Genomic DNA, 26,276 nt, shown 5'->3' on the forward strand with positions numbered 1-26,276 from the left:
GGAGCAGGAGCACTGGTGGCCTCTTGTTGGAGGGACCTAAGAAGAAGCAAGTTAAAGCACAGAAGATGGCTCTCATTGTCTGAAAGTCCAAGGACACAACAAAGCTTTCAAAGTTATTACAGTAGAACTATTAACTTTGCAGGGCCAGCATTGTATATCTAGTTTCCCAACTTATATCAGAGCATGAAGAAAAGTTATTATTACCATTATTATCATTAAATATTCAGATGAGGCCTAAGGACAAAGTTTCTGATGGTCAAAACATTTAATAAACAGTGAGTAATTTTTGTATGGCTATAGTGTAAATCTAAGTTAAGCTCTTTTGGATCAGCTAACTCTCTTCTATACATAATGGCAATGATTCAACACTGCCAATGAAATTAGCCAACTCAAAATGAAGAATGTTTATGAGTCACTAGTTTAAGGGTTTTTTCTGACCATTTTTTAAAGAACAGCAAAATTACTATTTCTCTCTTTCATAATTACTCACAGAGAACACACATTTTCCTGGAAATTTCCTGGAATATCATTCAGCAAAAAGAAGTTCTAGAAAACATTCATTATAATAAGTAATAAATAATCCTTACAAGAATATATAGGTTAGTGTGTCTTAAACTCAAATGCTGCTGCTTCTTCTCACAAATTTAAATGTCAGATTATGAACTGCACTCCCATTTCACATGGCATTAAGAATAAGGGCTGGGTTTGGAGCTTGACTCTGCCTCCAAACTCACCTTGGAAGGCTTATTGAGCCCTCGGTGCCCCAGACATGGATTAGTCACCACCACATGCACAGATTAGCTCATCTCAGATCTGTGTGCCCCTAACATCTTTTGTACTGTTGAGAATGAAAAAGACTCTGGGGGCAGCACGGCAATATTTCTCACAGATAAATCCCTGGATCAATTTAACTAGTATTACCCAAAAGGCTTGTTAAAATGCGGGTTCTGGGGTTACACCTAGATTTGTTAATCTTTGGGTAGGACCCAGGAATCTTCATATTAATTAAAATCCCCAGTTGATTTTTATTTTCAGTGTAGTTTAAGACCCAAAACAGCAGAGTACATCTGCTAAGGCCTTTGGACTTTAGAATCTGACACTATTTACTACAGAAGTGACTATAGGAAAGTCATCTCACCTTAAAAAGCTTTGATTCCCTATCTATGCATTAGGGATAATAATAGTACCTCCTTCAAAGGGACTGAAAGATGATAAAATAATCTATATAAAGCCTTGAGCACACTACCTAACAACGCTGCTTCCCGGAAAAGAAGACCTAACTAGAAAAGGATCTGAGGTTGAGACTGGCATTTTTGAGCTCTAGTTTTCAAGGCTGTGTATTTCACAGTTAGGTTTTATTTTCAGGGAAACATGGAAATAGCAAGTATCCAAAAATGTTAGCTATTATTATGATATGCAAAAAACTTTGGTTTTCTTAATTTTGCTTGAGTGATAAATGCTTTATTATAGCATAACAAATACACGGGGAAATTTTTCTTCTGATGGATAAATCATGACACTCTGTGCATTTTGTTTTTAAATAATATTTAATGGCAAATGCAGGCATATGGCTAAGAACACACTCTGAAAATACAGTTCTGCAGTCAATGAGATTTTCATTTCACCACATCATAAATGGAAGTGTCATAGCAGACTCCAGGGAACCAGAAACTATTCCTATGAAACAAGATTTGACTTTGCTGTTCGATATAACATCCAGCATTCAACTGTATAATTATGTATTTGGCTCAGATTTTATCATTTATATCTTTTGTTTTTATCTTTTAAAAAAATCCGGATGTACTAGTAAAACACAGATTAGACACACACCTGAGACTTTTGTAGCACTGAAGCAGCACATGTATTTAATTATGGTGAAGTTTCTGGTGTTATCATTCTGAACATGCTCATGCTGTACCCATTAAAAACAGGAAAAAAAGGAAACTACAGGGAAATGCAGGCAGCACACAGTAAGTTTAATCTTTAGATGATCTCAAATGAATTTGTGCAAGCTGAATTCCAAATTACTGCATGCAAATAAAAAGCAGAAAACCTGCCCTTCCAATTTCCACTTTCCAGAGATGGCTTCTGGAACATTTCTGGAACAAGTTCCTATCCAAGAAATTGACCACCAAAGGAACCATGGGTGACTACAAAGCAGTAATTTTTGTGGTTTAGTAGGCACCAAACATGCACAGTTTGTCCCAGGCCAGAGCGCTCCGAATTCTCCCTCTCCCTTTCCCTTCAGGGTACTCAGCATCCTGGAAGACACAAAACTTTTGTTTCTCTGCAAGACAGTGTACCTGAGATTTTTCTGCAGGATAAAAGGACATAAAAGACAAGACAGAAGAAAGTGGAGAAGGAGGGACAGAGTGATCAGCAGCAGAGTGTTAAGAGAGGCAAGTAGAGCAAGAAGCACTAGAGAAGATGTAGAAGAAGAAAAACATTTTCAGGAGAGGAAAGATGGGGCAGCAGGTCTATAGTCAGCCAGATCTAGGCTACAGCTCAAACCTGGAGCACACTATTGTAGACATGAGTAATGGTTATGAAGTATATAAAGGCCACCCATTCCTGAACAATTATTTACTTATTGCTAAAACTGCTTTTCAGGCAACCCATGAAGCAGTTATTAGGAACCCCATTTCACAGATGAGAAAACTGAGGTGAAACACTTAGTAAGTACTAAGTATTTTATGGTTATTTTTTCTGATAAACAAATGAGTCAACTTAATCATTCTTTTAAAAGAGTAGATTTGGCACTCCAAATAAGACCTAATGAAATGAGATATAAATAATGACAGGGATAAAAATCGGATATTCAAAAAGTCCGTGTCTTAGTCACAAAATTCTGGAATACACTCAGCCAGGAAGAAAATTGTAATGAAAATTGATCCATCTGGCCTTCCTCTACCCTAGAAATCACTAAAAATACTCTGACCAACCTCATTTGTCTGCAATATTCCTACAGTTTACATAAAACATGGACAAGCTGATGATATTTGCATGTATGAATACTTCGGGTTCCTATAAAAGTTTGTGACTCAAGATGTTATGATCTTTGAGTTTCCAAACAGCTCATATTTTCTTACTGCCTGAAGAGCTCAAATTGGAGCATAGATAGAAATAGTTTTTCCCCATGGTTTGATCTTGCATATACATTCAAGCTTAATGGCTATTTCTGAACCTTGGACAGGCCTAAAAATAACAAAACCACTCTGCTGGATGGACCAAGGAGTGGTTGCAAAGGGGCATGTGGACTACAACTCTGTACTTTTACTAAAAACCATTGAACTTAGTATGAGTAATCTTTCTAGTATTTAAATTATATACCAACAAAGCTGTTTTTAAAATACCAACACTCCATTGGTACATACCTGCAGCATTCACCTGCAATAGTGGGCTGGTTACTGAGAAAAAAGATTCTGACCTTGCTGCTCCTATTCCCCTCCTCTACATTCCCACTTTTACCACTGATCCAACTCATACATCAATATACTTCGCAAAACATCAAGTGATCTGGGGGAGACTAATCATTCTTCTCTCAGGTATCACAAATCTGATACCACCTCACATACCATTACCATGACTTTTTAAAGATGTTATTCTTCACGATAAATGCTATGTGCTGAGTGAGCTCAACACTTCAGAACTACTCCTGCTCTGTCCACATCATTTTTTTCCTAAATCTGTTGGCTGGGAATCAAACCTTCCTCAAAGCACCAAAGGAATTCCTGAGAGCCTCCTCATCCCCCCTTCACCACCACCCCTTCCACCTCTGAGGAAGACCCAGGTGAAGGACAGGAGAAGAGCTCACAAATGTTGCACTGGCCATCTTGTCAGGGAGGGGGGAGCCACAGGGATGTGCATCCAACCTATAATGAATCTTGGTAGTTCTGCCCTTCAATATATCCAGATTCTAGTACATCTCATGACTTTCTGGCCAAAGCCACAGCATCTCCCTCTGCATCTCTGCAACAGCCTCTTCACCGATCTCCTGCTTCCCCCCAACTTCCCAGTAGTCCATACTCAACACAACATCCAGAACAAGCATCTCAAAAGTCAAGGTGTGGCAGGGCAGGTCTATAATCTCAAATAGAGATTATAGAGGCAGAGGGAGGTGGATCACAAGTTTTAGCCCAGCCTAGGAAACTTAGCAAGTCACTGTCTCAAAATAAAAAACAAAAAAGGGTTGGTGATGTAGCTCAGTGTGAAGGCTCTGGGTTCAATCCCCTAGTAACGGGGCAGGGGGAGAAAGTCAAATTATATCACTCCTCTGACCACACCCTCCAGTGACTTTGCACACACTCAATACAACAGCCTAAGGTTTTCTCTCATAAGGCTTTGATGTCCTCTATCAATATGCCCCTTTCTCGCTCACTCTACTCCAGCCACAGTAACCTTTTTCTTCAAATAGATTTCCTACCTCAGTATCTTTGTACTTGCTGCTCCTCTCCTTTAAGGGCTCCTGCCACAGGCAACCCAGAAGCTGGCTATCTTACCTCATTCTTGTCTCCACTCAAATGTCCACCTACCTGCAAGACTGTCTCTGACTGACTTATCTAAAATGTCACCCCTTCATATGTACACCAATGTCCTTCCACATCTCTACAGTGCTTTGGGAAGGAGTAGGTGGCCTTATGCATGCTTAGCAAGTACTCTACCACTAAGCTACACCCCCTGCCCATACCCTGTTCTATTTTTATCTTACCACACCAGAACACTGACAGGTGCAATTATTTGTGTGTCACCTGTCCCTGTATTCCCTAAGCCCCCGTGTCAACTCCATGAGAGGAAAGATGGTCTCCAGAGCCTGGATGGGAGGATGACCCATGGGTAGTGGGTGTATAAACATAAGAGCAAATGCCAAAATAGAAGCAGAGAGACAAATGGGATGAGGATGCTGTTTTGCGTAAGGCAGTTACCTACTCCCAATAGGTCTCACAGCCCATGCTTCCATTTACTTATGGCAGAAAAAGGAAAGCCCCAATGAGCAAATCAACTCTAGGGACTTTTTCCATCATGAAACTTCAAAGTCTGCCACTGAAAATAGTACTTAAGATCCACAATTACTGGGACAAAAGCAGTCACCCTCTAAAACATCTTTAAAAAATATTTTCCCAGTAACAGGAGAATAAAGACAAAAGTGAATATAAATGTTTGGTGTGTTTTGGACTGTATATGAATTTAATTTTTAAAAAATTTTAATTTGAAAAGTCTATATCTTAGGTAAAGCAGAGGTGAAAAGTAATACTTGCAGGGCATTTTCACCTTTTTTAAAACAATAACCCTATAATGTTAGCAATCTCACCATTGCCATTTGGAAAAAAAACAAACAGAGGTAAAAAAAAGGTAAAGCAATTCACTGAAAGCCATAAAATTCTGGCATCATGACTTGACCTTATTCCTTTTATTTCATATACATGTCTTTTCCCATTATTTATGTTGTGACTACAAAAAAACAAATTCTGAAAGAGAAAACTCTATTCCACACAAAACTAAAGAAAGCCCTAAATTCCAATAGTGGTGGCCTTGAACTCTTGAGAAACTCAATGGTGCTAGATCTGAAACTAAGGCCTAACTTACACAAACAAAAGAGATAAACACACCAAGGCTGGTCTAGCATGAGATACAGACAAGGAAGAAACTGAAACAGCAAATTAGACATAATAAGTACAGACTGCTCTGTAGTGAGAGATACAAAGATGCATCTTACTAAAAGGAACACAGCCAGGTCCACAAGACATCATCACACATAAGTGCAGAACCTCTCAGAGAGTATTTAAGATTAAATCACAGAAAAGCAAGTTGTGTAATGAACCAAGATCATGAGAATCAAGGTATGAACACCCAACCTAGAAAGACACAATCAAGTTTTGGTCAGTTACTAAAATTGAAAATTTAATCACTATATATTGAAAAATGTTCATAACATGCACTCATGTTGACTTCAACAAAATAATATTGGTCATTAGTAAGGATAATCAATAACTAGTCATTAATTGTGTTAATGTTTTTATTAGTGATTAATATAACAAATATGCTTTCTTACATTATAAAATAACTGTAGACTACATTTATGATGCAACACAGTAGATTACTCACAGTCTCGAGTCACTCCCAAGTTCCATTTCTCAGCTAGCAATATTTAAGACACTAAGGACGATAAATTAAATAATCCATCTTTTTGCAAACAAAAGAACATTTGAACATATTATCCAGGACACATATTTATCTTTTATTCTACAGCCTCATTTCCCTGCAGAGAAAGTACACACTCAGTTTGGCTTCGCATCACCAAGAAGAGGACTCAGAGGCAGAAGCCATGCATAGAAGGCACACTTCAGGCAGGAGAATCCTTAGGAGGAGCTGACAAGAAAGGGGTAGGTCTAAAAGGTTTGAACTGCTAACTAGTCTACACAAGCACTGCAGTGAGAAGAAAGAAAGAAAATGTTATGTATCTTAAGTATTAATACAGTTTTCAATTTCAGCAATATTTTCCTGCTTCTTCGTGACTTTCTAGCTTATAAAATTGATAGGCTAATCGAGCTTAACAAGTTCTCATAAGATTAACACAAAATTCAAGATGTTTCTACCTATCATGTCAAAATCTAAGGCTCAAAGAATTCTACCAAGACTAGAGACAATCTGAAAACTAAAAAAGGATGGTCTCAAGGTACATCCATTTACCTAAAAACATCTCAAGTTTATCCTTCTACAGGCAGAATAGTAACCTACTGTATATAAAAACCACATTTTCTTTATCCATTCATCCAAAGATGGGCATCTGGGCCATTTCCAAGATTTAGTTATTACAAATTGTGCTACTATAAATGTGGGTGTGCATATATCACTGTGATATGATGCTTTTAACTCTTTTAGGAAAATACCAAGAAGGAGAATACCTGGGTGGACTGGAATCTCTAGTTTTAGTTTTTTGAGAAAACTCCACACTGTTTGCACCAGGCTACATTCCCACCAACAGTGGAGACGGCTTCCTTTTCCCCCACAGCCCTTCCAGCATTCATTATTGGTTGATTTCTTGATAGCAGCCATTCTTTCTGGAGATGGAATCTCAGTGTTGTTTTTATTTGCATTTCTCAAATGACCAGTGATGGTGAATATTTTTTCATATATTTATTTGCCATTTCCACTTCTTCATCTGAGAAATGTCTGTTCATTTCAGATGCCCATTTTGGGGTTGGGTCTTTAAATTTGAGGGGTCTGATTTTTTTAAGTTCTTTAAATATTCTAGATATTAGTCCTTTGTCTGAGGAAAAGTTCATAAATTTTTTTTCCCATTCTGTGGGTTGTGTCTTCTCTCTGTTTCTTTTTCTGTGCAAAAGCTTTTCGATAAGATGAGATCCCAGTTGTTGATTCTTTGTGATATTTCCTGTGAGATCAGGGCTTTGTTCATAAAGTCTTCACCTACACCTATGTATTCAAGAGCTTTACCTATTCTATCTTCCAGCAGATTAAGTGTTTCAGATACAAGCTGATGGATGAGGAGGAGGCAAAAGTGGAAGCAGAAAGACCAATAAGTGCAAGAGTTCAAATGAGAAAGGTGGTGTCTTGGGCAAGAGACAGAATCTTCTGAATTTTGGTAGGAGATGTGATGAATACAAAGAAAATGAGAAAGAAAATGAGAAGTGATTCATAGTCGGAGGTCACAAGGTTACATGATGATGATATGTATGACATGGCTAAGTAAAAGCTCTATTATACTTATGAAGATATCCAATACATATCCAAGTGAAAATGCAAAGGAAGGGGTGCCTATGAAAGAGTCAGAGCAGCCCATTAGGGAGAAGGAAAGCCGGAGCGTATAGGGTCACAGTAACCTAAAAAGAGGGTAGCTGGGAAAGAGTATGCAAGGCAGTAGAGAGTAGGCCGAGAAGATAGAGGGGAGGTGATGTGACATCGTCATCTGAGGATTGGGAATGAGGGAGATGATGTGGCAGGGCTGAAGTTTCTGTAGTGAGCTTAGTTATGCTATTATCTGGAGGATACTCAGTGTCAGGTATTGAGAGGGTGGATGCTTGTATTTTATAAACCCAAGCCTGTACTAAGCCCAGTCACTGAGAGAGAGAGAGAGAGAGGAATTTGTGGGAGCCCAAACTGCCTACTCTAAGCTAGGTTTGGGGAGGAAGCCAGGGTGGGGGTTGGGCAATTGATAGTAAAATAGAGGGGTGGCTAGTGGACTTGAGGTTCCAACAAGAAATGGAGCAACACATTGAGTAGGACAGGAAGTGGTGCTTAGATAATGATATTTGCAACTGAGATTTCGGGGATGGTATAGCTGTTGGTGTTGGCTTGGCTTAGAAGAGCCGTTCCTAAACATTTTGGTCTCAGACCCTCTTTGTACTCTTTAAGCTTCCTGAGTGTCATAGTTATCCTAAATATTGTGGCTATACCTGTTGATATTTATCACATTGGAATTAAAGCAGACATTTAAAAATAGTTATTTAAAAATAACTGGTAAATCTATTACATGTGAATATAATATACTTATGAGCAAAAACCACATTTTAAAAAATGAAAGAAAGGCATTGTTTTACCTCCTTGCAAATTTCTTTGATGTTTGGCTTAAAAGAAGGCAGCTACTTTCTCATCTATGCTTCTTATTTAACCTGTTGCAATAAATTGTTTGGTTGCAGTTTATGAAAAAATTTCCCATCACACAGGTATGTAGGTGAAAAGTACAGATATTACAATAAGCCTTGCAGACACTTGCAGATATTCTTTTCAAACACTACCCTAAACTCAATGAGTACTAGTTTCTTAAAACATACTTTCAAGTGGAATTTGAAGCCCTATCAGTTGTTTTATACTTTGTATCACTAAGCCCCTTAGTGTACCATGCATGACTCTAACAGACTTCGGTCACTTGGAAAACAGTGGTTCCCTGAATTAGATCTTCCAAAGAGTGGCACATCAGAAAAATCTCCCAGCATAGGAAAGCTTTCAAGTTCAGAATGGTGGATATAAGTTTTACAAAATTTTAATTTTAACTTGAAGGCTTAAATTTATCACTAGCAACCAGTATAATCAGTTGATCTCCTTGAAGTGAGAAGCCAGTTCCCCTCAAGAAAATGTTTGGCAAATGGTCTAACAACTGTCATTTGTCTGCCAGTCATTCCTTCAAATAAGAACAGTGTTCTACGGAGAAAATAATGGCTAGTTCAGCTCACAATTCACACACTCACACAAGCACCGTTCCCTTGAGACAGCCAACATTTTTCACTATGCAGAAATGTATTACACAAACTTCTCATTTCACCACAGAGTATTAAAAAGAAGTACTCTCAAGGGTGGAGATATAATAAAATCAATACTTTTTTACTGCTTCATCAAGGACATTCTTAAGTGAAAGTGGCAGTATTTACTGCAAGTGAGGGACGGTGAAGAATATAATGGCTACTAATACTATTTGGCATTAAAGTACTCACCAATGCATTTGCTATAAGTGCACATATCAACGCAGCAAAAAAGGCAAATTATGTTTCTGTATTATTATGAAAATGATTTTGACCTTACAGACTCTTAAAAGGACCTAGTAAATTCAAGGGGTCCACAGACCATACTGAAAACCAACCACTAACCTAAGGCATGGCTGTGAATATATGGGTATGGCTGAGGTCAGGGCAGGAAAACATAGTTGGATCAAAGAAGGAAAGAACTTGAGAGATCACAATGCTGACAGTGACATGGATGCTCAAATGACTGAAGAGGATTGGAATTATCAGGAGAAAGGGAAATTAAGCAAGAGATTATAACACTGTGAATGAGCGGGTGTGATTCAGAAGTAGCAGCTAAAGCCTGTAGGGGGTGCTACAGCCTGCACTCCAAAGATTTGCAGTTTTGTTTTGTTTTGTTTTGTTTTTTAAAGGAAAAGAAAGAAACAGTGATGGCTTGGAAGTGGTAAGAGCAGCAGGAAGAACACCTCCCTAAGTAGGAGAGAGCGATTGTTCCCTGCCAGAGACTAGTGAAGAGGGTAGGGCCACTGGCACAACTTTACTGGCTTCTCATCCCCATGACATGTTTCTCAGACAAATCCACACCCCAGATGCACATGGGGAGCTTTTGAGATGAAGATTTGAAATCAAGATGTCTGGGCTGGGTCTTTGGTATCATATTCGCTCAGCACACTTAACTGATAACTCTGTTTTACACATGGAAACCACAACTGGTGGCAGAAATGTCAAACCCAAGCCACTGTCAATGTGAACTTTGTCTCATCTTTAAAGTTTCTGCACCAGCCAATTTAAATATGCCTTCAGTTTTCCCTTCAGGTACGTACACATATAATTCCCCTAACCCTTCAAGATTTTCATACTTGAGGATGAAGCAACTTCTTTCTTTTGGGTAAGCTACTTCAGGGTGATTATGACAACTCTGGGTGAAGACCTCCTCCCCTCCAAAGGACTTGCTACTCTATTGTGCTGCTCACAGCTGCAAATCTACATATTTTCATGCTTTCTCCTAAATGTCTGTGGCCTCACCTGGATTAAAAGCTCCAAGAGAACTGGGACCACATCTTAAAAAGATATCTAGCTGTGTTTTATACTAGTAGGCATTTAATAATTTTTCCAAAAATCACGAATTGTTCCTCTTGTTAGAGTTTGTTGCAAACATATTTCTTTTCTTGCGCTTGTGGTGAAATGAAAATAAGAAACATTTGTTTGTTCAACAATTTCATTCCTAAATCAGAGCTTTCCTGAAAGGGCTTAATTTGTGAGATGAATATGAAAAATAAAGTCTTTATTTTGTAACTTTCATTACATACAAAACTTTCACACATTTAAAATGTTTTACTCTTGCATTTTTTAGATGTCTTACAATTGTAAAATTATATGCAATCGACGTTTGTAAAACTGTTTGATTCCTATGATCACAGCCTACCTTTAATCATATGTTGAAAGCATACGACAGAAAACATTAATAAGGAGATCCAGTTGGGAGATGTTGAGAGTTGCTACTACATTCCCAACAGAGACCTTTGAACTTTTAATGCCAAGAGCATGGTAAATGAAGCAAGAGACCTACTAGTGTCTAGAAAAAAAATCTTGTAAGATCTTGTAACCTTTGTACTATTTGGCCATTCATTGTTACAGTTCATATGGGAGCTTCTTAAAGCAAATTTTTGCATTCATGTGGTTGGCAGATTTTCATTATTTAGTTTATAGACAAGACTGTCTAACTACACCCCTACTTTTTCTTCCTAGCTAAATGACAGCAGCCACCAATCTACTTCAAAACAGACTGAAATACTACAGAATGGGGGGAGAATCAAAAGGTGATGAGTGCAATGCAAATAAGTTGATTGTTTTACATATTAGAACTGCCAGCAAATGATTTAATGAGCCCATTGCCTAGGCGATCTTTCTGATGGTGGAAAACGCATTCTTTCTGAGGCATGATTGAAAAATATAGTGAACTAATTCAGAAAGTGGCGAGAATGATGGGATAAATATGTTCAAAGCTGGGGAGTATTCTGAGGGGGATCGATGACAATATGTCTTCTACTGTAATAATTTTTTTAATTTAAATATTCGCCATACATTTAGAACACCCCATGTACAAAGTGAAGTCTACCAGAAACAGATGCCAAACATGAACTATTCTGTAAGATAGATTTACTCTATTTGACTCAAACAGGCCCTAAAAGAAAGTCAAAAAAAGAGACCTATCAAAAGAGGGTGGGCTTGAACAAAGAATAGACTATAAGCACAGAACAGTTTACACAGGGAGACAGGAGATATGTAAAAAGCAAAGAGAGAGAAGTACGTGTGCCCAAGTCTAGCTCCAGTTAAGTTGGAATTAGGATTAAATATTCTCATAATTCTTGGTTAGTTTCTCCTACCATGGAACTGAGTTCTTAACTGACATACACCTGATATACTCAGAGAGAAAGAGAGAAAGAGAGACAAAGAGATAAGAAGCATCTTTTATATAATACACCTAATGGTGCATTATATAAAAGCATCACAGAAATACAAGACTTTCACTACATATATTCTATATATGTCTTTGGGTTCCTAAAATATATATGCACAAAATTCTTCCCTTGGTGTGAGTTAAGATAAAATTGGGTATCATTTATCATACATTATTAATAAACACTCAATCTAAGACACTCATAATTATTACCGTAAATAACTAAGAGTCGTTATCATGTATAATAGACTGAATGTTTGCATTCTCCAAAACTCCATGTGATGAAACCTAACCCGTAATGTGCCTGACTGTACTAAGAGGCAGGGATTATGCTGGGCTATTAGGTCATGAGGGTAGAGCCCTCATGAATAGGGTTAGTGTCTTCTGGTTTGGAGCTCGAGTATCCCCGGAAGACTTGGTGCCCAGGGTGGTGTCACTGGGAAGCTGAGCCTTTAAGAGAAGGGCCCTAGCAGGAGATCTCTAGGTCACTGGAGGCAGGCCTTCAAGGGGACAGTGAGACCCTGGTCCCTATCTCCTCCTCTCTTCTGCTTCCTCCTAGCCAAGGAGTACGTTTGCTCTGCCACACCACCATGATGAGATATTCCACCACAGCCCAAAGCATGAGACAAAATAACCCTTTCTCTTTTGAAGTTGATTATTATTAGGTACCTTGTTATAGTGACAGTTGATTAATATAGAGCCCTTACAAAAGAGATCCAGAGAGCTCCCTCTATTCTTCTACCAAGTGAGGATACAGCAAGAAGTGGGCCCTACCCAGGCATCAAATCTGCTGGTACCTTGACTTTGGACTTCCCAGCCTTTAAAACTGTGAGAAACAAATTTCTCCTCACCCAGTCTGTGGGTGTTGTGTTACAGAAGCCTAAACAGACTAAGTTCATTTTCTACATAGCCTTTCTTTATATATTTACTATAATCCATCTGCTCTAAAGTTTGTTTTACTGAGGTTAGCCTGTGCATATTAAAAATGACCCTAATATCATATGAAATACTTCTTTGGAGTTAGCAAGAATCTTAAAGGAGTTAAGACACTTGAAAAAGCAATAACTTAAAATTATGCCATCATAACCAATAGTACAAAAAGTACTGTACAAAAAGGTATTGAATTCTCAGTAAATCATTTCTAATGAGATCTGAAATTTTCTAACCCAAGAAAATTTCTCATATGTATTCAGAACTTTTTAGTATATAACATTTACAATAAGAAGAAACCTATCCCAGTTCCACCATTTTCCTGATTTTGGAGTCCTAGGCAATTTGCTAACCTCAATTATTTTCTAAGCTATTGCCAATCTAAAGAAGTTATTGGGAGGATAAAATAAAGTTTACTGGGGCAATGTTACATGAATTACTAAACAAATGCATTCAATAACAGGTACACAGTAACTATATTGAACTGAAAATGCCCAATTCTTATTTACCAGTCTAAGTTAAAAGCAATAATCAATACTCTACTTTAAGATGTTCTACAGGCCTCATAATGCTGGAGCAAGAGTAGCTATGCACACAATAGTATTGTCAAAAAAGCCACCAGCAAACACATTCAGACTCTAGAACTCCAGGAATAAGGTGGTTAAAGAAAATACCACTTCTATTCTCTGGTTCTATTGCTCTGGCTCCCTTAAAAGTCACCTTCCCAAATTTTCAGCTGCACTATATAAGAACATCTTTAAATAACTGTTTTCTTCTCTCAGATCACAAAACAAATACATAAAGAAATACCACAAGGGGTATTTTTTTGGAGGAAGTGATTATCACTAAGGGAAGAGAAAGAAGCATGAAGTTTCATTCAGAACACTCTAATATTTGAAGAAAAGAAGTTGAAAATCTTCTGAAAACTGGTAACTAATGCTTATTAAATTGTAGCTCCAGGGCCGGGGATTTAGCTCAGTCGTTTCGCCATCTGCTGCGCAAGCACGAGGACCCGAGTTCGATCCCCAATATCAAAAAAAAAAAAGTTGTAGCTCAAGGCTGAGAAACCATAAGTAGGAGACAAATATTGCAAATGTTTTCTAGTCCTAGACAATAGCACTCTACTTATACAATTCCTCAGTAAGGAATATATGCTTTCTACAATAAGAGAAACATAAAAATTAATCTGCTTCCCTTATTTCAGAAACATAAAAATTAATACTTAAGCAGCAATACTAAAATTTCCAAATATTCAAATGCTCCTATAGTCGTTATTTGACCCTCAAATTAGTAATACTGGGAGGAAGAACAGATAAGTAGACACAAAAGGGAAATGACTGATCCAAGGTCACATGCCCAGTAAGTGGGGTGTGCAGCAGGAACAGAGTTTCCATCAGTTGGAGTCTTCCCATCAACTCACAAGATTAATTATTACTTAGGATGATTAATGCAATGGAAATGATTCTCACTGCTCCCAAGTTTCCATATCACATGCCTATAATACACTTAAGGCTTTCTAGTAGAGGAGGTCATTTCTAGGCACACCCAAATCAAGTGAAAAACAAAAGCATGAGAGATCCAAGTTACTACTCTGTAATCATTAGAAAGTATAATTTAAGAACCATTACCTTCTTGCAATACTTATGCTTTCCATATGGATGGTGCCATACAGTAGAAACACTTTCAGGCCCTGTATATTTTAATGACCATTAAGATAAAAGGAAATTAATAAAAAATGTGGGGCAAAGGTTATATAGTCACTGGAGATGTTATTCATCAACTTCAGGGAAAAGCCAAACCTGAAGGTAACCAACGAACCCTGGTCAAGGGCAGGCTTAGAATTTCACCTGACATTAAAGCCACTGGAATTTCCAGATCAAGGTAGGTCAAATAAACAAGGTACCAGGCTGATATGTAACAGAGTAGGTAGAACAGTGATAGGTTTAGGAAGGAAAGCAAAGTAAGAGAAAGTTAAGCACCTGCAAAGGGAAAAGCTCACCTGTAAAGGATAAAAAGATTCAGTACACTGGCGCAACAAGAATAGATGGAAATGGAGTTGTCCAAGAGAGGACTCCAAGGAGACAAATCTGTTCCTTTCTTCTTGGAACCGAAGGCGTCCTAGCTAGGGTCCAGGACAGATGAGCCTGACCCCAGCCCCACTTCTAAGAGCTCAGAAGCTGTTTCAAGGGAGACTTAAGGTAGCATGATAATGCAAAGAAGATCAGATAGTCTCAAGAAAAGTGCTTAGTGGCAATTAATATATTTCACAAACATGAAGGATTTTTATAAAGATCAAAGTGACCAAATGTTTTCATTTTCACTACAGCTTATATCACATTGCAAAGAAAAAGAACTGTGTAAGCAAAAGAGTTCTTGACTGCAGACAGTAACAGACCCTCAGATCCTTGTAAAACTTTTTTCCATGACTAGGATAAACATCGGAATGGTTGGGAAAAGTCCTTTTGCGGTTCTGTTCTGATGAGGAGAGGTGTGGGATTTAAATTTAAATGTAGGAATTTTCAACTAAATTTTACAAAATGTTCCTCTTCAGTTAACTATAACTCTGGTTCCAACACACTGTAATGGCTGCAGTGGGAAGGTCCCCAGTGGACCTTAGTAGCCAGTCCTTGTCCAAGCAAGGTCCTTCTCCATTCTCCCATAGAAGAGTCCAATGTCACCATAGTTCTAAGCTCCTTAAAGCACTGAACTCAGTATGGAAATCACTTTTCTATACGTTAATCTCATACAATACAATAACCAGGCTTTCCTCTTAGTCTTATTCCAAGAGTATCAGAAAAGATAGTAGTCTACTCAGCAACCATCTAAGTGAGTCATTGGGAAGACTGGTTCTTTTTTTGGCCTATAAAACATAACACATCAGTTAAGAGATAGGAACCCCTTCTCTTTACCTCGGGGTCCCAGACACTTCCACAGATTCGATCCTGGCAGAATTCACCCCTCTAAAATGGCAAGTATGGGAATCAGCCTAGCCAGTAAGGCCTGGCTTTTCCAAACTTGACCCAAAACCATAAACAGAATTGAAACTAAATAGGACTCCAAGTGGTACAACTGCTAGAACATTCCTAAAGTTGCTGCGTCTCCATTTAAGTGGGCAAGTAAGATCACCAGTGTTGCCAACGATGCAGAGAAGCCGTGGAAAGCATATTGTCCTCTTCAATCAACTTGGCATAGACCTACTCCAAGGCAGAGCCATGCGAACCCACTGAAAGCATGCTAAAAAGCAGAATCTAACAGCCAACATGACTTTAGATGGATGATGGGTCATGCCACATTCATGTCCAAACCAAGCCAGAGGTTTACTCCACAGAGAATGTGTTTGACAATTCTCACAGATATGATATTTGGACATAAGGAAACCCTCATCCTTATGCTACTACTTAATCACAAGTTAACATTCTGATTACACATATGCACCTGGAAAGCTGCCATATCATCTTCAAAGAAAACATCAGTTAAACACAGATCAACATCTTTTTTAAAAAATCTGCATCGGCCTTTAAAACAACAGCTGCTACAAACATGAAAGTTATAAAGCCAAACAACTAACTGAAATTAGAATTTCTACCTATCCACAAAAAAAAATTTAAAGAACATTATTTGCACACTTGACATTCAGTCTTAAAAATGGCAAATTATTCAAAACCCTTAGAAATAAAGGAAAAAATTAGCTAGGTACAGGTAAAATATAATGACTGTACTTTAAAATTTCTAATTGTGTATAAGTATCTTCTACATATAGAACACCAAATCAGGCATTTGGTGATATCAAAAATGTGTAAATTGTAACCCTTGCTCAAAGGGCTCACAAACTCTTACAAGGATTGGAGGTGGAGGACAGGACTGGGAAAAAGCATAAACAAAGACTTGATTATGGACTAATGAAGAAATTCAATTTGAAGAATTAGAATTTTGATAACTGTGAAATGTGCTGCTTTTAACTCCTAACCTGGTAACAGAGCTAATGAAGGAAAAATCTTATTTTCCCAGAAGATAGCTGAGAAATCTAAACAAAGAGATCCTTCTTTAAATCTTCCTAAAATAGGTATAGTTCTATGGAAAAAATTCTTTAATATTAAATCTACAAACTAATAACTGTGTTATGATTCTTATCTTCTCACTTAGAAAGGCTTTTCTATAAACATTTCATGTGCTTTTGAAATTTACAGAGCTGTACCAATAATTATCTAACAGGTAACATTTGTTAAATATAGATCACTGTGTTGGATACTGTTCAAAGTATTTCAATATGTCAGTCTTGTAACTAGTCTATGATGTAAGTAATGTTATTATGTTCATTTTACTGCTGATGAAACTAAGGCTTAGAGAAGTTATTAATGCCACTGAGGTCACAAAACTGTTGTCAGGGCTAGGATTTTAACCTAGGTGCTCTGATCCTAGAGCCCACAGTTTTAACCTCCATGCTATGTAAGGAAATCGAGCTTTATTCTTTCCTCCAAAGCAAACTTCAGCAGAAAGGAGTACACCTCTTTCTGCAGCAGTGATTACAGTGATACCTCTCCGTAATATGACTCCCAAGATATATGATAGGACAAAATTATGACGAATCTAATTGTTTCTATGAAACATCTACCCAACCATCACCACTCTGTGGGAAAGTTTTCTTCCTTGTCTAGTCACTTATATTACCAATTCTTCTTGAAAAAACTCTCTACAAAGAAAGTAAAGGGGTCAACTGTTTGTCCCCATGAAAACAACTATGCAAATGTTTTCTTTCTTAATCCTTGTGACCTTTGTCCAGGACTGTTTCATATTCCCTGATCCTTTAGAATATGCCAAATTATCTTTGTAAAACTCTTCTGACCCTGGATGTAGCTATTTTTTCAGTAAGTACCAATGCTCAAGTCCACACCCATTTGTTCTTGTTCTTAAACCAAAAGAACATTCAAGCCCAGCATCATGTATTTTTAACCTCTGGCAAGAGCTTAGGGTGGCTGGTAAGCACCATTAACTGCATGCTCTCTACAACACTGTTTTATTTTTTTTGAGATGGGGTCTTGCTATATCGCCCAAGCTGGCCTTGCACTCCTGAGCTCAAGCAATCTTCCTGCCTTAGCTTCCTGAAAACTGAGACTCCCAGTGCACACTCAGCTTACTGCACTGCATCGCTGCTAAATCAAGAAAGTGGCCTGTCCTGTTAACTTTTCCCCCCACTTCTCTACTGTAACCTCTCAAATATTACTAACTCATACTCTTTTCAGAACAGTGGGATGAAAATGAAAATCCACTTGCTTATAACTGACAAAGCAACTGTTACATTTTATAAGCATGATGAATTAGACATGTGACTGGCAACTACCTCTTTAAGCAATTTTTCAACCCTGATTTTTAGGCAAATGTGTATGTATAAAACATATATATGCATCTACAACTGCATTCACAGCGCGTGTATACAAGTATGCATATAAATATTCAAATTCCTTCCAGAGCAATTTTTACACCTGATTTTTAAACACATTTAATTGAACCTACTGTCACTTCAAATGAAATTTCTACTTAATTGGTAACTGTGTGTGAATTATTAACTAGGGCTCTTTGAGACTAGAACATAAAAAAGAAAATAGAAAAGCTCCTAGTACAGCTGTAAGATGAGATGTGACTACACGGCCCCACCCCCACGGATGTGGTTCGGTGGACATCTTTCCTTTCCTCCAGTGTCACTGTCATTCTTTACGTGCTGTGGGCTGGCTGGCCTGGGTGAGCAGACAGGAAGAGGATCACTTAGATACAGGCCCTCTTTGGGTGGAAAGAGGTTGATACACACTCAGCAGAGTACACACTGCCCCAGTTTTGGTGAGAAGCATGGCACAGAACCCAGTGACCCACCTTAAATAGGCCCTCTTTCCACTGTTTCCTTTGAAACAGTCCACCCTGTTAGTATTAAAGGGTATGAAATACACTTTCTCCAATGTGGATACAGTTTGAATGTTTCCCCTAGAAGCCCATGCCCTGGAAATCTAACCCTCAAATTCAAATGTTAATGGTATTTGGAGGTAATTGGGATTCCATAAGATCAAGAGGGTGGAGCACCCATGATAATAGTGATTTTGATTTTGATTCTTTTGTTTGTTTTACAGTGCTGGGGATCAAACCCAGGGCCTCAAATGTGCCAGGAAATTGCTCTATGGATGAGCTGTATGCCAGCCCCACATCAGTAGCATTACAAAAACAGGAAGAGAGATCCAAGCTAGTCCACCTGCTCTGTCCCACCATGTGACATACTCTACCATGTTAGGACACAGCAAGGAGGCCCTTACTATATACTGAGCAGATGCTAACACCATGCTCTTGGACTTTCCAGCCTTCAGAACCATGAGCAAAATAAACGTCTATTCTTTCTAAATTACTCAAGTCTCAGGCATTCTGTTACAGCAACAGAAAATGAACTAAGACAAACATCCAAGACAACAGAGTGAAAACCCTATGAGATCCAGGTGTTCTGATACTGTGATTCCTGAGGTTCAATACCTGCCATCCAAGAACAATCCCCTGTCTTGACTCCAATTGTTCTTTCATTAGGAAAATCATGCTTGGGTGTCAGGTCAATGTGAGGACCTCGTCCTACTGCTTATCTCAGCCCACCACACAGCGGCACCACACAGTACCAATATTAGTGCTGATATTTAGTCTTGGTGCACTAGTTATCTCACAGCTAGAAAAGGAAACTGAAGGAAGGGTTCCCAAGGTCTACCTTACCCTAGGGAAAACCAAACTCCAGTCTCAGGGAATCATCTGTGACATACAACCTTTAATGACCATAAAATAGGCCACCTACACCTCTCTAAAACATAGTTTTTAGGAATGCATAGCTGTTCATAGCAATCTACCCCAGGGGTGCCAGTGTGTCAAGTAAGTCATGGATGCTCCTCTTTCATTCTGGCCCAGCCCAGCTAAAAAATTTGAAGGCTGGTCAACTAGGAGATTTCCGGGCAGTACTTATACAAACAATAGTATGGAGACAGATGTTTACTGGATCTGTTCAGGCAACAGACACCAGGATAATCTGGGAAAAAACCACTACATACACCTTTTAAACAAGAGGTCATCAGCCAGAAGAAAGCCTCTAACAGTCCAAAGGATCAGAACAATGGTCAACGGAAAAAAAACGATCTCTGTAAAAAAAGCCTCCAGGTATTAGTTTTTACTGGTCTTCTTGCTTTAACTTAAGCAATGTCACTAGTCTAACTTTCATATCAAAAGTTGGGGGTATTCAGGGATTTAGGTTTTGGGGGAGGTTTTTTTGGTACCGGGGATCGAACGCAGGTCCTTGCGCTTGCACAGCAGGTGGCGAAACCACTGAGCTAAATCCTCAGTCCTAGGGATTTACTTTTTAAATGACATCTAAAATGATTGTGATAAGGCTAAGTAAGAGCAGCTTGTGTTTGGAGCCACTGAGTAGATAGCTACTCAAGAATCAAAGGGAAGTGAACACCCTCACAAAATCTCAGGGTCTTGTTTCCTTGTCAAGGTAAGCCCTGGGCACTGGGGTCTCCTCTACAGGTTTTTCTTTACTCCAAGGCACTTCCATCCCCACCCTTGCCCTCTATTCTATTCAGGGATTCCTGTTCCATTCAGGGCACCAAAGAAAAATCTAGGGAATGGTAAACAATATCTTCAAAGGTTGAGCTTTGAGATTAAGCTTATTTATGCAATTATTTATCCTCTTCCCCTTTTGCTTCCACACTTACGTAGCCTGTTGTCAATGGCACTCTTTCAGGCACTCATTCTTTCCTTATTCTTTGCCAGGTACCACCCACTTTAAAGGCTTTTGTGCATTATCTAACTTAACAGTTCTGAGAGATAGGTCCTACCATTATCCTCCTTTCTAATGATAGTCAAACAGAAGGTCTACAATTCAAAGCAGGTCTGACTTCAGAGCCCTAACGAGACTGAACTCACCTTTATTTTTAGCTTATCTTTGATAAGCAATTCACTGCTATGGGCACTGGCCTCCTATCTTTTTTTAGTTTTTAGTTTTTCTAGTTATTTTTATAAATAATGTTTGCTATACACAATGATTACCTTCCCTGTAGGGAGCTGGTACACATGTCTGACACATTTGGATTCTTTTTTCATCTGCTTTCCCTCCTCTTCCTCCCACTCCATCTCTTGATCCTCTTCCCATTTGAAAAAAAAAATATCTTTCTACTTCCAATCTTTTATTTTGTTCTTAATTTATATTTTGGGTTTCTTATATTAAGAGAAACCATGCACTATTTAAGCTTAAATGTCTGATTTATTTCACTTCACATTACAGTCTCACATCTTTCCTGTGTGAAAACATTTAACGTCTGTGATTCTTCACACTGTCCTTCAAGAATGCACACGCAGAGGGGAGGCACTTAAACTCTACCTAAAATTCATGAAAACACTGACAAAATCCCCACAGCTGAGGCCCTGAGCGCTCAAGGCCAGACATCTTGATACACTCTAATCCATTTCTGGGATGTAGGACCATCCACAACATAGGACCATCCATAGACCCTGACCTAAGGGGCAGCCTTATAACCTCGGTCCAGAGGACAAGCCAACACAAAGGGAGATGGCAGGCCTGTCTAGCCAGGAGACAGACACACAGACACAGACACACACACACACACACACACACACACACACACAGCTGTCTAGGGCTCCTGCCTACTCTTGAGCCACCAGTCACTGTTAATGTTAAATGTTGCTCCAGCAGACTCTACCCAACTCCCCTAACACAATGCCCAACTGACTTTACGATGGTAAAGCAATTTGGGGGGTGGGGGGGACGACAACCAGAGGAAAGCTACTTGGGAAATTGACAATGGTAAATAAGTTTGCTGCTGTGATTTCACCAGCTGGCAGTCCGGGAGAACAGAGAGGATGACCAAGGCACAGATGGGTCAGCGCCACCTCACTGCACTGTCACCACTGCAGTTCAATTCTGCAACACACAAATCTTCTCTGCACTTCTTGTCAGAGCCTTTTAGTATGAGAAGCACAAACACAAAGCAATTAGGGACAAGGAAGCTCATTCAGGATGAAGCCTGTGGCTGAACAAGGGCAGAACACAAGTTAATCCTGAGGACTTCCATCAGCAGTTTTCAAACAGCAGCAGAGAGAGAGTCACCTGGGAAGTTTGCTTCAAATGCAGGTCACTGATTCCCCACCAATGCCCCAGAATGCTGATGTGGTTATTCTGGAGTGGGACCCAAGCAACCTGATGCAACCTGATGGCCCCAGGCCACACTGGGTCAAAACTGCTGACCTACTCATCCCTGCCTAGCAGCTGAGAAAGAAATTCTAGATTCACTGAAAGATCTGGATTCAAATCATGACTCAGTTGCTTAGAAGTTGCAAGGTCTAGGGAAAGTCATTTCATCTCTCAGGGTCTTTTTCTATTAAGTGGGGAGAGTGGAAATGATCATTAAGGGTCCCTCCTAGCTCTGAAATACTGTCACTGTGAAAAGTGCTTTTACAGTAAACCTCACAGCCTGATAAATTTTTGCTTCAGAAACTCACAAAGTGAGCAGCTTTGGTATGCACAGGCCTGGGCCCCAGTATGAGAGGTGAGGAAAAGCTGGATTTGGGAGGAACGCCATATTGTTAATACCTCATAGAATCAAACACACCCACTGCCCTGGTCCTGCTGTGGTCAAAGGCATGTGCTACCATGACCCGGAGGTCAGAGGTGCAGGCTGTTGCCCAGAAGGGTGTTGTTGGTCCTGACCTGAATGGCAGGAGGCCCATCTGCCCTTGGGCTCTGCAGACCCAGTGGCTCCAAGTCAAGGTGACCCCTCTAGCAGACTTCTGACAGGTCTTTCGTGAAAAGAACTTTTATCAAAATCACCAAATCATTAGTGGACACTGGTAAGAATAGATAGGATGCTCTCTTCTCTACTGCAAGCTTGACTTTTGGGGGGAGTGACACCATAAAAGTGGAGGAAACACTTCTCAGGCTTTTGCACCAGCAGAACAGGATAAAGAGCTTTTGCCTTTCCCCCCAGAAGTACAGCACTGTTCTCTGTGAAATCAAGACTTGTTTATTCAGTAAATAAAGCATCTGACTTAATAGGGGATTTTTAAAAAGCTAGAGGGGAAAGGCCTTGCCCTAAAATAAGATCTGTGGTTAACACCAACTCTTAGTGAGAAGTTGAATTGACATTCTCATTCCCTCTTTAATTACAAAGGGAGGGGGGTGCTGGAAGCAGGTGTGGAGGGGACTGCCAATGAGGTAGGAGGGACCCTGGAGGACAAAGGGAGATGCAGAAAGACGATGAATGACAGCACAGTACAGGTTTAGCAACTGCTACTCGGCTCTTCCTTTATTTTCTTCTAAGACAACCAAATAAATTAGATTACACACCAGTGAATCCTATAAAAAAAAAGTCAACAGAATTCTTCCTTAATTTGGTGTATTCTTCAAGTAGGAGAGAAGCCAGGAATTAAGCTGAGAGGGACCCAGGCTCAGAGCAAGTATATTCCCAGCCTGGCCCCAGCTTACCTCCAGCTGGGGCGTACTATTTCAGATTTATGCCAGAGGCATGATGCAAACAATTAAAACTGGGTTCTCTGTTAAGGATGTATAGTTCTCTTGCCTTGAGAAAACACAATCCATCCATCTATACTCAAAGGAGATGTAAAGAGCCAGTTCACACCAGAGAGTTTATAAATGTATGTACAGTAGAAAAATAATGTTAAAGTAGTACGAACTGTTACATAAAGAAAATAGTCTACACTGAGCTTAGTGACTTGAATATGGGCTACGAAAGATGATGAATTCCATCAGCCCAATGGCGCTGTCACCGTTAAGAGACAGATGACAGTCCTGCATACGGGAAGTGTGCACGCTCAGAAGCACAGAGCTGATTGCCTCCCCAACATTGAAACGCCTGCATCCCAAAGAGCAGCTTACAGCTTTCACCCCTTTAAAAGCTCAGGAATGGTGTGACTATGACCATTTTCCATGCAGCAAGGTTGCTTTAGGACTGCCAAATGTGCCGAACTTAAACAGGAAGAGGGGTTAGGAATTAGGGCAATTAATGAAGAGAAACCTCACCTGATTCATCCTCACTGTGGTCTCTACTTAGTGCAGGCTATGCATCCCCTCTTCTCTTCCTGGGCAGGAGACCACAAAAGCCAAAACACACACAGAAGCCACTCTGAGCCCACACCTGCCATCAGGGTAGCTTCAGGAGAACAGGAGTTCTCCTGAAGCATCTTTCCAAACACAACGTGCCCTTGATTTCCAGCGGAAACCAAGGAGGCATTTTCTCTTGGTTGCATCCAATTGTTCACTCCATCTGACCAATTTTATCTCTCAAATATGTTGGAGATCTGTCTCTTCCTCACCAACCCCCACTGTAGCTTTAAACCCTGCCTTTATCTATCTCTCCCTCCAACTATGACAATATGCCCCAGCCTCTAGTCATGCATCATTTCACATAATCTCTCTTTTCTCCTCCAGACTTTATTAAGGTATAACTGCAAAATGAAAGCTTATATGTTTGTAATATAAAGGAAGATATGTTGACCTATCTTCACAATGCAAAATGATTAAATCAAACTCATGAGCATACCCATCATCATGCATACTTGTCATTTTCTGTGGGGAGAACATTTCGAATCTTCCCGGCAATTTCCACACACACATTATTATTAACTATAGTTACTATGCTATACGAAAGATCCTGAGCACTTATTCATCCTATTTTTGTAGTCTTTGATTAACATTTCCCAAGCTCTAGCCCAGCAACCACCATTCCACTCTACTTGTATAAATTCAACTTTTCTAAATCCCACATATAAGTTAGATCATGCAGTGTTTATCTTTCTGTGCTTGGCTTATTTCACTTATCATAATGTCCTCCAGGTTATCCATGTTGTCATAAATTAGATCAACACAGTCTTTAAAAATCTCATCTGGTCATGGTATGCATGAGCTTTGGATTCTTCACTGCTTCTAGTTAGCAAAGAAAAGGGTTCTCAAACACTGCTAGACTTCACCATCAGATAGATCGAGTTCAGGCCCCATCTCGCTCTAGTCTCAATAGGGTTTGTCCCTCCAAACTCATATAGGAGCTTAATTCCTAAAGTCTTATATTAATGGTATTCAGAAGATAAACTTATTCTGACTATGGTGTCTAGAGGAGGGGCTTTGGGAAGTGATTACCTTATGAGGGTGGACCCCCAGATAGAAACGTAGTGGCCTTATGAGAGAGGACCATATAGACACAAAGATGCACACTGTCTGCTACCATGATATGGTGCAGCCGAGGGGCCCTCACTGAACCTGTACTATGCTGTTTATACCTTATACCTTCAGATTTATGAGCCAAAATAACCCTTTTCACTTGGTAAAATACCCTGCCTTTAGTATTTTTGCTATTTTAATGAAAAGGTGACTAATAGCACTAGAGACTCATCTGCAAGGGAAGGTTGAGGGACTGGTTCCAGGAATTTGCATTTTCCGCAAGTTCTTCAGGTGATTCTGGCAGATCTACACTGCAAGAATGCTGTCCTGAAGTTTAAACTGAAGTTTAAAACAGGCTTGCCCTTTACACCTCCAGGCGCACTGCTCCTCCTCCTAATCTCTGCAGCTGCTATTGTGATCTCTCTGCAGGCTCTCCCACTTGTACTTCCAGCTACTTTCTACCCACTGTCCAGACTGCACTCAAACATCCATTCCTTGGGGACATCTCCCCAGATAGCATCCTTGCGCTTGGGCAGCAGGCTGTGAAACCACTGAGCTAAATCCCTGGCCCCAATATACATATATTTTTTTAACAATCACTGCTACCCTGATACACAGCAAGTACTCTATAAATGCTGCTGAGCAAATTCTGAATAAATGAACAAATGCATAAACTTTGAGCAAATCCAAAATGGCTGGCTGGCTGGCTGGCTGTGTTTTCCCTCAGACACTCTTTCATTATCCCAGAACAATAAACTCAAAGAGAGGTTAGTTAGTGAGGAGAAATGCCAAAGGATTGAAATTAGTCCAGAGACTAGCACAGACTTTTACAATGCAGTTTCTAGTGACTGCACGTTTCCAGCTGTTGTAACTTGGGGACCCTTTACAAGGCTATAATTTTCCAATCATGCTGCAAGCTGACTACTTTTATGCTAATCTCTCAATAAATACTGCTGGAGAAGACACATACACGTGTTTGTGTCGTAAAGGCCCCAAACCTTGAAAACATCACTTTTTAAACTTTTCATTTCTGCTGTGGGCATTTGTGTCAGAACTTTCCTCCTTCTTGGTAACAGTTGCAGGAGCACTCTACAAATGTCCACAAAAGCCAGCCCCTCCACTAAATGGCCTTCACAAAGATGTTTTATGAACAAACCCTGCAGCCCAGCTCCCAGTACTGAATGACGAATCAATATGTAATTTTCTCGAC

At 39.5% G+C, this 26,276-nt stretch overlaps 1 protein-coding gene across 12 annotated transcripts in view; it reads right to left on the reverse strand.

The window, feature by feature from the left end:
• The window catches only part of Mast4 (microtubule associated serine/threonine kinase family member 4), a 594,077-nt gene that overhangs the window by 495,242 nt on the left and 72,559 nt on the right, over window positions 1–26,276 (reverse strand). The window lies entirely within an intron of this gene.

Source organism: Heterocephalus glaber, unplaced genomic scaffold (genome assembly GCF_053883595.1).
Source record: "Heterocephalus glaber isolate CG9 unplaced genomic scaffold, H.glaber_assembly_v1.0 deba00001543, whole genome shotgun sequence".
NCBI lineage: Eukaryota > Metazoa > Chordata > Mammalia > Rodentia > Bathyergidae > Heterocephalus > Heterocephalus glaber.